We start from the raw sequence: 12,680 nt of genomic DNA, 5'->3' as shown, positions 1-12,680 counted from the left end.
CTCTCTGCTCAGCGGGGAGCCTGCTTCCTCCTCTATCTCTCTCTGCCTGCCTCTCTGCCTACTTGTGATCTCTGTCTGTTAAAAAAAAAAAATCAATAAAGTGGGTAAGGGGACATGCTCTCTTTGTCATCTTTACCAGTTTGTGAATGGGTCGGGTCTTCCATAAAGGAAAGCAGAAAATAAGAATGCTTACTTTAAATGGCTTTCTAAGTAGCTTAGAAATTGGCAGAAACTCAACTCTCTAGCTTTCCATCAAGTGAACTTATTGACTCATATACTGGGGAAATGTAGCCAGGAGTGGATAGCTTCAGGCACAACTGGATCTTGAGGTTCAAACCCTATCATCCAGGCAACTTTCCTCAATCATTTTGCCTTGTTCGTTACAAGCTGGTTACATGGGTGACAATAGATTGAGGCCCATATTCTCCAGCTTAGCAACTCTGAGTGAGTATAGACCATTTCTCTTCCATTGTTCTGACATTATTCTCAGAGAAAGCATTCATGTGCTCGGGTTGAGCCTTGTGTTCATCTTTGAATTCATCTCTGTGACCAGAGGGATAGTCCATGTGAGCTGGACTTCCTGGACCAAGTACTCGTCCCTGTGGTAGAAATGACAGGCACTAACTCCAGAAAAATTCCTTTGGTCTAATTGGATCTAACTTACTCACAAGCCCACCCTCAGTCACATGCCTGACTAAAGAGTGTGATGTCCTGATTGGCCAAGCCTGAGTCACCTGGGTCACCCCTGGAGACAGAGACATAGGACAAGAACTGAGAGTGAAGAGGGGTGGTGCCACAAGAAAATTGGGGCACCGGCAGAGGGGAGACTAGAAGTTGACTAGCTGAAACAACAAATATTAAGAGACTTCAGTAAAAGCTTGCATTTTTAAAAGTACGCTCAATGCCCAATGTGGGACTTGAACTCAAGACCCTGAGGTCAGAAGTCACATGATTTACTGACTGAGGCAGCCAGGTGCCCCAGAAGCTTGCATTTATTGTTTAAAACTTTTGAGGTTGGGTTTGTTTTCTTTTCTTTGCAACACTATCTTGAGACAGAAGGAAACTTAAGTTTGCCCTGACTACAAATACTTACATAATAGAACTTTAAAAAATTTTTTATACAGTTCTTTCACCAATCCTTATAACAACTCCTTAGAACTGAAGCTTGTAACTGTTCCCATTCCACAGGTGAGGAAAGGAAGGTACAGAGAGGTTAAGGAACCAACCCCACACTATGCTACTATAACCAGACGGGCCAGCGCTCAAACCCAGGCCATCTGACTCTATCTCTGTCTTTTTTGCTCTGCCCCGTGAGAGAGAGAGACTCAACAGAGCATGTCCGGTGTGAATGAGAGCAGGACACAGATTCTAGAGATCATTCAGAGGAGTTAGCAGCAGGCTGTAGTGACTCACGGATGGTGGGTGGGGTGGAGGTGGAGGTGGTGGTGAGGGACAGGAGATGACTCAGCCTTCTAGCTCGGATGACTGATGGGCTAGATACTGCTGCCATTAATTCAGATAGAGCTCTCAGGCAGAGATGGTGCCCAGCCTCTCAGGTACATCCTTCTCACGTCAGCTCTTGAGCCTCTACTGACGAGACCGGGGCAATAACCATCCCCCTTTCTCCAAAGCCTGCCCCTATCTGGTGGGATCCAGTGGTCTGGCTGGATCTAGCTTTTCTGAGGGTCTAGTGGTCTAGCTTTTATGTCTTCTCTCAGAGTGCCTCTGGGACTCAGGTTCCTTTGCTGCCAGTTTGGACTTAGGGCTTGCTGACCCTGGGAATGAGTCCTGGGGTTTGGGTGGCCTGAGTTTCAGAACACAGTAAGCTGCCTCAACTTCTCCTCCCTAGTCCTCATACTCTAGAGCCGCACTAAGAACTGGCCTAACGGCTGGGCCCTGGTGTCCTACTCATCTTTTGACTCCCCTTCTGTCTGACTTTCTGGCATGTTGATTAGGGCCACACCTTACATGGACTAAATCCCTCCATGACGAGCTGTCATCTTGACTCCTGGATATTGGCCACAGCTGGGATGCCCCAGAGTGTTGCTTTGCCCGATTCTTGGAGTGGCCAGGAGCCAGTAGGCTTGCCTCTTCTAAGACTCCGAGATCTTGCTTCTCCCACTTGGGTGTCTGGCCATAGTCATCCGGTTTATTCTTGTTCCTGTTTTGAACAAACTTTCCACCACCTCTGAGCCTTTGTACGGGCTGTGCCTCTGCTTGCCATGCTCTGCTTTTTGGCCTGCTTGGCTTCTCTTTGCTTCAGATCCCAGCTTAAATGCCGTGTTCTCATTGAGTGTGGCCTGCCGTCTTCCCTTCACTTTCTACATCATCATCCCCATTTCTCTTTCATCATCACACTATTATATTTGGAATTCTTTCATTAGGGTTCTTGTTTCTAGGGTTCTTGTTATCTGTTTCCTCACTAGAATGAAAGCTCCCGGAAAGCTGGGACCTCCCCTTTCACGCTCACTGTTACCTTGGAGGGTCTGGAATAGCACCTGCTACACAGCAGTTGCTCCATAAACTATTCCTGGAGTGTTACTGAATGATTCTTGATTGTTGAGACCACACCATGTCTGGTCTATGCCGGGGAAGAAGGTACAATGGATTTTGTGCTGGCTGAACTTGGAGGGCTGTTCCCTTGGAACTGTCCAGTTCCCTCTGCCAAAACTGCCCAGCTGGTCTGTCAAGCAGACTCTTTTTTTTTTTTTTTAAGATTTTATTTATTTATTTGACAGAGAGAAATCACAAGTAGATGGAGAAGCAGGCAGAGAGAGAGAGAGAGGGAAGCAGGCTCTCTGCTGAGCAGAGAGCCCGATGCGGGACTCGATCCCAGGACTCTGAGAAGGACTCTGAGATCATGACCTGAGCCGAAGGCAACGGCTTAACCCACTGAGCCACCCAGGCGCCCTGTCAAGCAGACTCTTAAATTCAGTTCAGAATTGTCATCGTGAAAACCTTCCCTTGCCCTGACCTCCGAGCACTAGTTGTTCCTCTTCCTTGCTCTCATACCACCTCTTTCCCATCTTTAATTATTCCCCTTCACACAGCATTGTGTCCATGTTTGTGTACCTCTCTTTCTTCCCAGTTAGGCTCTGAGCTTTTTGCCAGCAGGAGTGCTGCAGGGTTTGTCTTTGGATCCCGGGTGTCTGACACAGACTTATCATTGAATCCTATAATTATTTGTGTGCAACAGACAAGTTGGTGGGCACATTGGGAAGCTGGATGTGTGAATCTGATACGTGGGAGTGGAGTCCGGGTTAGTGATGCAATTGTTAATTTAACTGATTTAACAGCCATTTATCCCAAAACCACCTCACTAAAGAAAAAAGTCTTCGACACTTGGGCCAGTCAGTTGTGAAAGAGCTCATGTCATCCTGATTGTGTCACGTTGAGTTTATCTGAGCCATCCTCCCATTCACATCCTGTTCACATGTTCCTGGTCACAAGCCCGGGATAGAAGAGGTTCTCTTGGGATAACTCCAGAGTCATGGTTCTGACGTTCTTAGCTCTTGAATGACTCTATTTTCACCTAACCTGAGTTACAGTCACTAGCTCCTGTGAGACCAGCCTCATTAATCATAATAGTATCTTTGCTGGGGAGGATGCCTACCTCATTCCACCCCCAGGGAGATCCAATGACGTACAACAGGAGGGTTAGCTCACTCAGGCTGATTCAATTCACTTTTGATTCATGGCCTCCTTTGGTCTACTGTGTTATCACAGATTTGAGATCCACAACCATAATCCAGTTGGTAACTTTATATAACATCATCCCTGGGGTGAAATTTTAATTGTGAAAGAAAATTAGTTGTTTATTCACTAATCATGTATAAATTGTGGATTGCATGGCAGGCCTTGTGCTGGGGGCTGAGGACAAGGATGAGTAATATCAAACCCTTGTCTTTGAGGAGCTGACAGTCTAAAGGGCAACTCAGGACAAGAGGGCAGATGATTTCAGTCTGATTTGTGTGGGCCACAGGATGGTGAAGGCTTGGGGGAGGGACGCAAGCTGGCCAGACAAAGGATAGGGTCAGAGCAGGAACAGCAAGAACAAAAGACAGGAAAGCATGGACACGGAGCGGCATGGGACCAAAGCAGAACAGTCTCTGGGCCATGCAAGGCTCTTGAATTTTAACCTACAGACTGAGTGTTTCACAAAATATATTTTAAAGGATACTTGTTCTGTGTGATGATAATGGCTTTTGCATAGTAAAAGGGTTTTATGAAGAGCTAATTTGGGGGAACACTGACTTGCAAGGCAGTATTAATACTGTCCAGTTGGTACCTGTTTTTCCTGAGTCTCATTCTGTGCATCATCCTGATTAAGGAGGGGAGGACACAGGGAGGAATGATCCCTACTGTCCCACGCTCAAGGGGCTTGCAGGCCAACGAGGAAAATAGGGATTAAACAAAGAGCGACAAATGGTTTGTCAAATATTTACAAGGGAGAGAAGTCCCAGAAAGAAGAATGTGTTATATGACAGATTACAGGATAGAATGGTTAATAAGAACAAGATTGACATTCTTCTAACCCATGCTTTGAACCTGACATGGGGTTAAAGGCTTCACAATCATTATTACATTTAAGCAAAACTAATTGGAACCATTTGCTAATGTGTATTTTGCATTTCCTAATGCTGGACATAGTAATAGGGCATTTCCCAAGCAGATTTGACTGTGGGATGGTTTTTTCACAGAACAGCTTTAAATTCTATTGCAGTTTTGGCATGACAAACTGTTGAGGGCTTTTCAACCAGGGAAAGATATGGTCAGGTTTCATTTTCCAAATGGTAGAAAACATTCACCTTATGATCTTGATGACTTAAAAGGGGCCAGGAATTTGAGAAAAAGTTTAGGAATCATCAACCTTGCCAATAAAATTGAATTACCTTCACTTTTCAAAATACTACCCTGTTATGTCTGAGTTTCTTGGAGCCGTCTGTATTTTGTAAAAGCTCCTAGGTACACAGGGAAGTGGTAACACTTGTTGTCTCTGGAGAGAGGTCCTGGGCGGTTGCATGATAGGGACAGGAGGACGAATCCTTATTGTAAAGTGGTGAGCCACGGTTACATACTACCTGTTACAGAATAAATGTGTGAATTAAACAGATCTTTATGGGTGATCCAGATGCAGACAGGATGGGGAACCGCTGGTTGAATTAATTAGTGAATTCAAAACAAAATGAAGTGAAACAAGTGATTAAAATTTCCTATTACATTGTTGGTGGGAATGCAAGCTGGTGCAACCACTCTGGAAAACAGCATGGAGGTTCCTCAAAATGTTGAAAATAGAACTACCCTATGACCCAGCAATTGCACTACTGGGTATTTACCCTAAAGATACAAATGCAGTGATCCGAAGGGGCACGTGCACCTGAGTGTTTATAGCAGCAATGTCCACAATAGCTAAACTATGGAAAGAACCTAGATGTCCATCAACAGATGAATGGATAAAGAAGATGTGGCATATAAACACAATGGAACACTATGCAGCCATCAAAAGAAATGAAATCTTGCCATTTGCGATGACGTGGATGGAACTAGAGGGTAACATGCTTAGCGAAATAAGTCAATCGGAGAAAGACAACTATCATATGATCTCCCTGATATGAGGAAGTGGAGATGCAACATGGGGGGGGGTTAAGGGATTAGGAGAAGAATAAATGAAACAAGATGGGATTGGGAGGGAGACAAACCATGAGTGACTCAATCTCACAAAACAAACTGAGGGTTTCTGGGGGGAGGGCTGTTGGGAGAAGAGGGGTGGGGTTATGGACATTGGGGAGGGTATGTGCTTTGGTGAGTGCTGTGAAGTGTGTAAACCTGGCGATTCACAGACCTGTACCCCTGGGGATAAAAATACATTATATGTTTATTAAAAAAATTTCCTATTACAAGTAAGATGTGCTAGATAGAATTGATCATTAACTTTATTTATTTTTTTTAAACAAGATTTTATTTATTTATTTGACAAAGAGAGAGAGGTCACAAGTAGGCAGAGAGGCAGGCAGAGAGAGAGAAGGGGATGCAGGCTCCCTGCCCAGCAGAGAGCCTGATGCGAGACTCAATCCCAGGACTCTGAGATCATGACCTGAGCCGAAAGCAGAAGTTTAACCCACTGAGCTACCCAGGTGCCCTGATCATTAACTTTAAATGATTAAAGAAAGTAACTTTCTAGGAATGGGGAAGGGAAGTCAGACCATGAAGGGTTAAAGAGACAGAAAAAGGGGGAGCAGAGGCCGAAAACTAAAATTCTCTTGTGGGCAGCTATAGGTGGGCTATTGAAGCCCTGACCCCTCTACTCACTAATCAATGAGCTGTGGGACTTGGGGTGTTTCCTAGTCCTCCTCTCCCCCCATTCCTCACCATAACATAGGAATAATATTACTGCCTTAGCGGGTGCTTGGAAAATCAAAGGAAACAATGAATCATGGTTTACACACACACACACACACACACACACACACACACAGTATTTAGCATAGTGCCTGGTGCAAAGTGAGAAGATAGGGTGGACCTGGACATTTTTGTAGGAAGAGTGGGAGATGGAAGTTTTAAAAGTGGAGACAGATCAAGATCCTGCAGGGAATGGAAAGGGAGGAGAGTGAAAGTGCAGGCGGGGAGGGTTTCTTAGAAAGGTGGAGAACCTTTTCCTTTGGGAAGGAAGGGAGGAAGTGGGCAGGCGGGTAAAGAGGTGGCAAGAGACATTTCAGGAGGGAGGAGGGAAGAAATCTTATTCCTTATCTCTGCGAAGAGAGAGGCAAGGTGAGAATTTCATAAAATGTTTCAAATACAATATTTGATGCACAAAAGCCATGTTTTGGGGTTAAAATAAATTGGTTCCAATCTGCATGTCTGATGAAAATATAGGCAGCGTCCCTACTGTGTTACCTCCCTGCTGCTTCTTTTTTCAGTGCATTTTCTCTGGCACAAATACCATCAAGAGGCCATTTATTCATTCAAACCTTTTATTTTGAGCCTACTGTGTGGCAGGTCCCGGAAGATTAGGGAGGTCCACACAGTGAGAATAGCGCAGGGTGGTGGGAATGAGGAGGGGTGGGGAAGAAGAGCACAGCATAACTCTTACGTCCTGTGTGTGAACTTAGAACCTTAGAGAAGGCTGCATGTTTGCATTGTAGGAACTGGGTGGGTTTCTCTTTGTAGAGCATGTTGAAACTGACTTATTTCCCCCAATGAGCCAATTGACATGGGATATGAATCCACATTTGGCCCAAGAAAGATGCTGGCACACTACCAAAAAGTATGGAAAGGATTATGTTTTGTCAAGCTTAAAAAATAATTTCTGCAAACAAATTGTCCACTTTCTTAAGAAGGACAAGAGTAATGTTCAATCCCTTCAGAGCCAATGCCTCCTTCCTAGCAGATAAATTTACTATTCTGAAATGAGGTTCATAGATGGTGACATAACCTACCAATACATTTAAAAAATAACATAATGCCCCAAATTTATAATATAGGAAAATTAAGGTTAGGTAAGTTACCATTAAATATGTGATTCTCCATGCAAATACTTGAGCATGGCTACACCAGGAGTACAATGAAGGTCACAGATAGTGACTCTACATGGACAATCACTGTGGTTGTGGTAGCTGAAAACACAGGCCAGGTTGGAGATTTTATTGTATTAGTAACTCAAAACCAACTCAAACAGCTTTGCTGATGGTGATGTGATTTTCTAAAATTTGAAGAACTATTTTTAAAAAATTGATTTCTTTATTTGAGAAAGAGAGCAAGAGAGAGCGGGGTGGGGGGGGGGCAGGGCAGAGGGAGAGAGAGCATCTTGAGCAGACTCCCTGTACCGAGTACAGAGCCTGACACAGGGCTCATCTGAGATCAAGGCCCTGAGATCATGACCTGAGCCCAAATCAGGAGTTAGATACTCAACCAACTGAGTCACCCAGGTACACCTAAGATGTGAAGAAATTTTGATGAAGTTCTGAACAAAGCAAGTACACATTTCTCTTAATTTATACAGTAGATGCATTTTTGGGAAATTAAGTGGCTATTAAAAAACATGCAAATACACTCAAACACAGATACTTTGTATTTATATGTAAAATGAAGTTAGGTTTTATTTTATTTTATTTTTATTTTTAATTTTTAAAAAAGATTTTATTTATTTATTTGACAGACAGAGATCACAAGTAGGCAGAGAGGCAGGCAGACAGAGGGGGGAAGCAGGCTCCCTGCTGAGCAGAGAGCCCAATGTGGGGCTCAATCCCAGGACCCTGGATCATGACCTGAGCTGAAGACAGAGACTTTAACCCACTGAGTTACCCAGGCGCCTCTGAAGCTAGGTTTTAGCTCAGATCATTATGAGTAGGCTTATGTCCAGTGGGACCTGGACAGTCCCATGGCCCTCGGGGCAATTCTTTGTTCTGTGGGACATTCCTGCAGACTACAGGGCATCTGGCACATCTGGCTGTCCACTCCTATCATGGGGACAAAGAAGAAACACTCCACAGCTTTCCAAAATGCCCACCAGGGGGTGACACCATCCCCTTTGTGAATCACTGTTGTGGGATAAGTGAACGTAATTGAACTCTGCACTAGGAGAGCCTCACTAAATGCCTGTGGAATAGAATGGTTACGTCTCTTGCAGATCCTCACAATCATCATTTGGAACTTTAACCCACACTGTGGAGAGGCTGTAACTATCCATGGAAGATCTACACTGGGAGAGCCAAATGATCTGGTCTTTCAAGCCTACCCCAGTTGGTTGGAAGTAATTGCCCTTAAGATCATATGCAGAATAATATTGGGGGCAGTGTCCAGCTTCTTCAATTATGTCAGCTTTATTTACGGGGCATCTAAGTTAGGCACTGTTCTAGGAGCTAGAGATACAGTAATGGCTAAAACAGAACAGATTTGTCTGTGTCTCCCTCATGGAGCTAATATTTTGAGCTTAGGAGGAGCTGACATTAAACGTATCTGCTATGAGATCAGAAACCTACTAGCCACAAATGTGTCTTGCCTAAAACAGAAGAGTTACCTGAATCACTACTAACCCAGGAACTTTCCTGGAATTTTATTTTTAGAAAATTCAATTTCTAATACTCGTTAGTTTTCCTATCATTTGTCTTTTTCTCCTCAGAAAGAGAAATAGCCAAAACAAAACAAAACAATCCAAATAACTTCCGGTTAATCGATAATACTGATTGAATTCTCATGAGGATTATTTCATAATCTGTAAGGTGGTATGAGAATTAATGAAGAGATATCACTTGCCAAGAAATGGAGACTTGGTCAAGTCAGGAACAAGAATTGATCTGAAAGTAATTAGGACACCCCCAATACCTAAAAAAAATTATGAATATCCTATCTCCGTGAAGACCTGGCCACAACATTCCTGGGCAAACCTTACGAATAAGACACATATCCCCAGCCACTAGGTGACGACCTGCATCTTATTGCTGTGGTTTTGTGATTTGGGGCAAGTTATTCAGCCTCTCTAGGCTCTGTGGCCTCTCCTGCTGGGATATGTGAAGGACGACCTCTTTGGGTCACATGACTGAGCAAATAATGTTCTCAAAGCCCTGAGCACGATGCCTGTGCAGGATGATCATTACTCCCAGCAGATGCGGGGTGAGTGTGGCTGGTTGGTTCTCTTCTTTCTAGGACAGTAGGGCTGCTTATCAGCTCACATGGGCACTTTTTATAGTCTCATAACTCCAGGAGAGGAGATCACATTTTCTTGCAAACAAACTTATGGTTTAATAGATTTTATTGAATCTTTAAAGTGAAAAGGGCATTAAATCATCCCCAACCGCCACACTATACTGAGGGAAAAGCTGAGCTCCAGGGAGGTCATGTGATCTGGTACTAGACACAATGTTTAGTTTCCTTTTCTTTCTTTTTCCTTCCTTCCTTCCCTCCTTCAAGACTTTATTTATTTATTTGCGAGGACAAGAGAACACGTGCGTGAGCCGCATGAGCAGAGGGGAGGGGAAAGGAAGGGTAGAGGAAGAAGGAGAGCAGACTCTTCGCAGAGAGCCTGATCCGGGGCTCCATCCCCGGACTCTGGGATCATGACTTAAGCTGAAGGCAGATGGTTAACCAACTGAGCCACCCAGGCACCCCAGTGTTTAGTGTTCTAAAGTCAGGCCTCCAAGACCTAATTAACCCATAATGTGCTGTGGGGTCTTCCAGAGTACAAATGTAGGACTACTTGTATTAGAATCATATGAGGAGCTTTTTAATAAGCAGGCTCATGGGTCCTACGCCTAAACTATTTTATCAGAATAGCTAGAGATGGGGCCTGGGAACCTCATTTCATAGCAGGCCACGCTTGAAATCAAGGGCTACTCATGTAATGATCAACATTGATAATTTACGGTATTATCAAGTATGCTCATACCCAGTGCCACCTGAGGACTTGGTCACAGTGGATTTGCAATAAGAACATAAATCCAGGGCTGTTGAACTACCTAACAGTTTCAGCTATTGTTTCTATTAGTTTCTGCCATAATTATCCAATAAATTGTCTCTATGCCAGGATAAACTCAGCTCTGTGGCTCTTGTGAAATTGCATAACTCAGTGTGGTTCTCTGCTCTTGCCCAAGAAATGACTCAAAAGATATAAAGCCTTAGAATCGTGCCGGGCTCATACTAAGCACTCAATAAATGTTAGTCATTAGTATTATTTCTCATCAGAGCAGGACGAACATCTGCAGAGGGGTGATGCTGGTTTCTTAGACATGAACTTAGATCATAGGATCAGCATTTGACTAGCAAAGATGGTTGGAGACAATTATTAAGATAAAGGAATGGAAGATCTCATTAAGACTCTCTGTGTGGTACAGATCATACTCTTGTTTTTGTTATTTTTATCTGTGAAGAGAATGTAAGATCAGATATGACTTTACTTTTGACAGTTTAAATTGTTGTTTGCATCAGCAGAAACTACTCATTGGAATGATGGTTCATTTAGGGATTTATTTATTCTCCTACTGACAAATAAATACACACAAGTACATAGACTGCTGTTGCATACCTTTTAGGTTGCTGTAAATTATTTGTGTATGTCTCAATTTGGAAAGAGATACAGTTTTCAGGAACATGGAGAATTTTAGCCACAAAAGAATTCTTAGCTGTCACAGGTAGTGTGTAATTGAGAGACTGGGAAAAGAATGAGGAAATAGTTTCTCCAGCATAATGAAAGGGAAAGGTGGTTCTTTTTTCCTTGAACAAAACATTTGTTAAATGCAAAAGAAAATTACCATGGACTCTGGAGCCAGAGCATCCACAATGCTAACATTTTGCAACAAGATCTTTTATCTATAGATCTCACAACGGTTTATGGACACTAATTAAGTCTCACTGTACTCATACACTTCACAATGAGTTTTCTTTACTTCTTTTTTGCTGAGGAAAACCAGGACAGTGAATGTTTAAACTCATTTGAAGTTACAAAGTGGGATTTGAACCCGGTGCTTCTGGCCCAGAGAGGAAGGGGACCCACATGGTGGGTTTGACAGTTGATGCATAGCTGGATATTTTGCGGAGCAGGGAGGGCTCTCCAGCGACTCTGAGAAAAAGGAGTACGGTAGGAGCACAGGGATGGTCTAGGGGACCAAGAGTGGGGACCAGAGATCTTGATGGACAGTGAAGGCGCATGTACCTGGTGTCCTTGATCTTGATACTCCTTCTGCCTTACTTGCTACACTCCTGAACAGACACACTGGGATTGAAGTTCATACTGATTGCTCTAGTTTTTTGAGGCTGTGAACCTTGAGGGAAGTATGTGTATGCCAGAGGGGAGTGGCCTGGTATTGGTGGGCAGAGGTGAGTCACTTACCAAGTGAAGCCACAGTAGGAGGGAAATCAAAGGGCAACAGGTTATGTTACTCCCTCTCACTTGTAATCTTGGCCCTCTTTAAAAAGGAAGAGAAAACAAAGCACAGGCTAGGTCTGAGATCAATCTCAGATGGCCAATTATGACAGCTACAGCTACACCTTAGATATATTCAGGCCCTGACTTGTCCAGGACCCAAAGTAGATGTCTGGATCTATCAGAACTCTTGAATGGAGACTGGAAATAATTTGCAATAACTCACTTTCTCTCTCTCTCTATCCTCTCAAGGGGAATGTTCAAAGATTACACAGGAGGGCGCCTGGGTGGCTCAGTGGGTTAAGCCTTTGCCTTTGGCTCAGATCATGATCTCAGGGTCCTGGGATTGAGGCCTGCATCAGGCTCTCTGCTCAGCAGGGAGCTTGCCTCCTGCCCCCTCTCTGCCTACTTGTGATCTCTCTCTGTCAAATAAATAAATAAAAATCTTTATAGATTACGCAGGAATATTTTCATATAAATGGAATAAGAGTCAGAAAAGGGAGATGACCAGAAAGCCCCAGGAAAGACAGATGCAAGTGCTGGGAGCCAAGGAGGAATTTCACAGGCTCAAACACTATTATATTTCTGAGATGTAGTCAAATGTGTAAAAATAGTAGCAAACTATTTGCTGCTTTAAAGAGAGTTACATACCAAATTGCAGGGGAATTTATTAGCACATCTAAATCTGAAAAAGAAAGGTTATAGACTTACAAGGCTAAGTTGCAAGTAGGGAGCAGAAGGGAGAAAAATTTTAGTTGCTATTAGTTTTTATTCCAAATTGCATCAGTTCATTAGAAACAAATAGTTTATAAAGGACTTAGTCCAT

This window comes from Mustela nivalis (assembly GCF_964662115.1).
Source record: "Mustela nivalis genome assembly, chromosome: 1".
Classification (NCBI taxonomy): Eukaryota; Metazoa; Chordata; class Mammalia; order Carnivora; family Mustelidae; genus Mustela; species Mustela nivalis.
Note: the sequence above shows the minus strand (reverse complement) of the source record.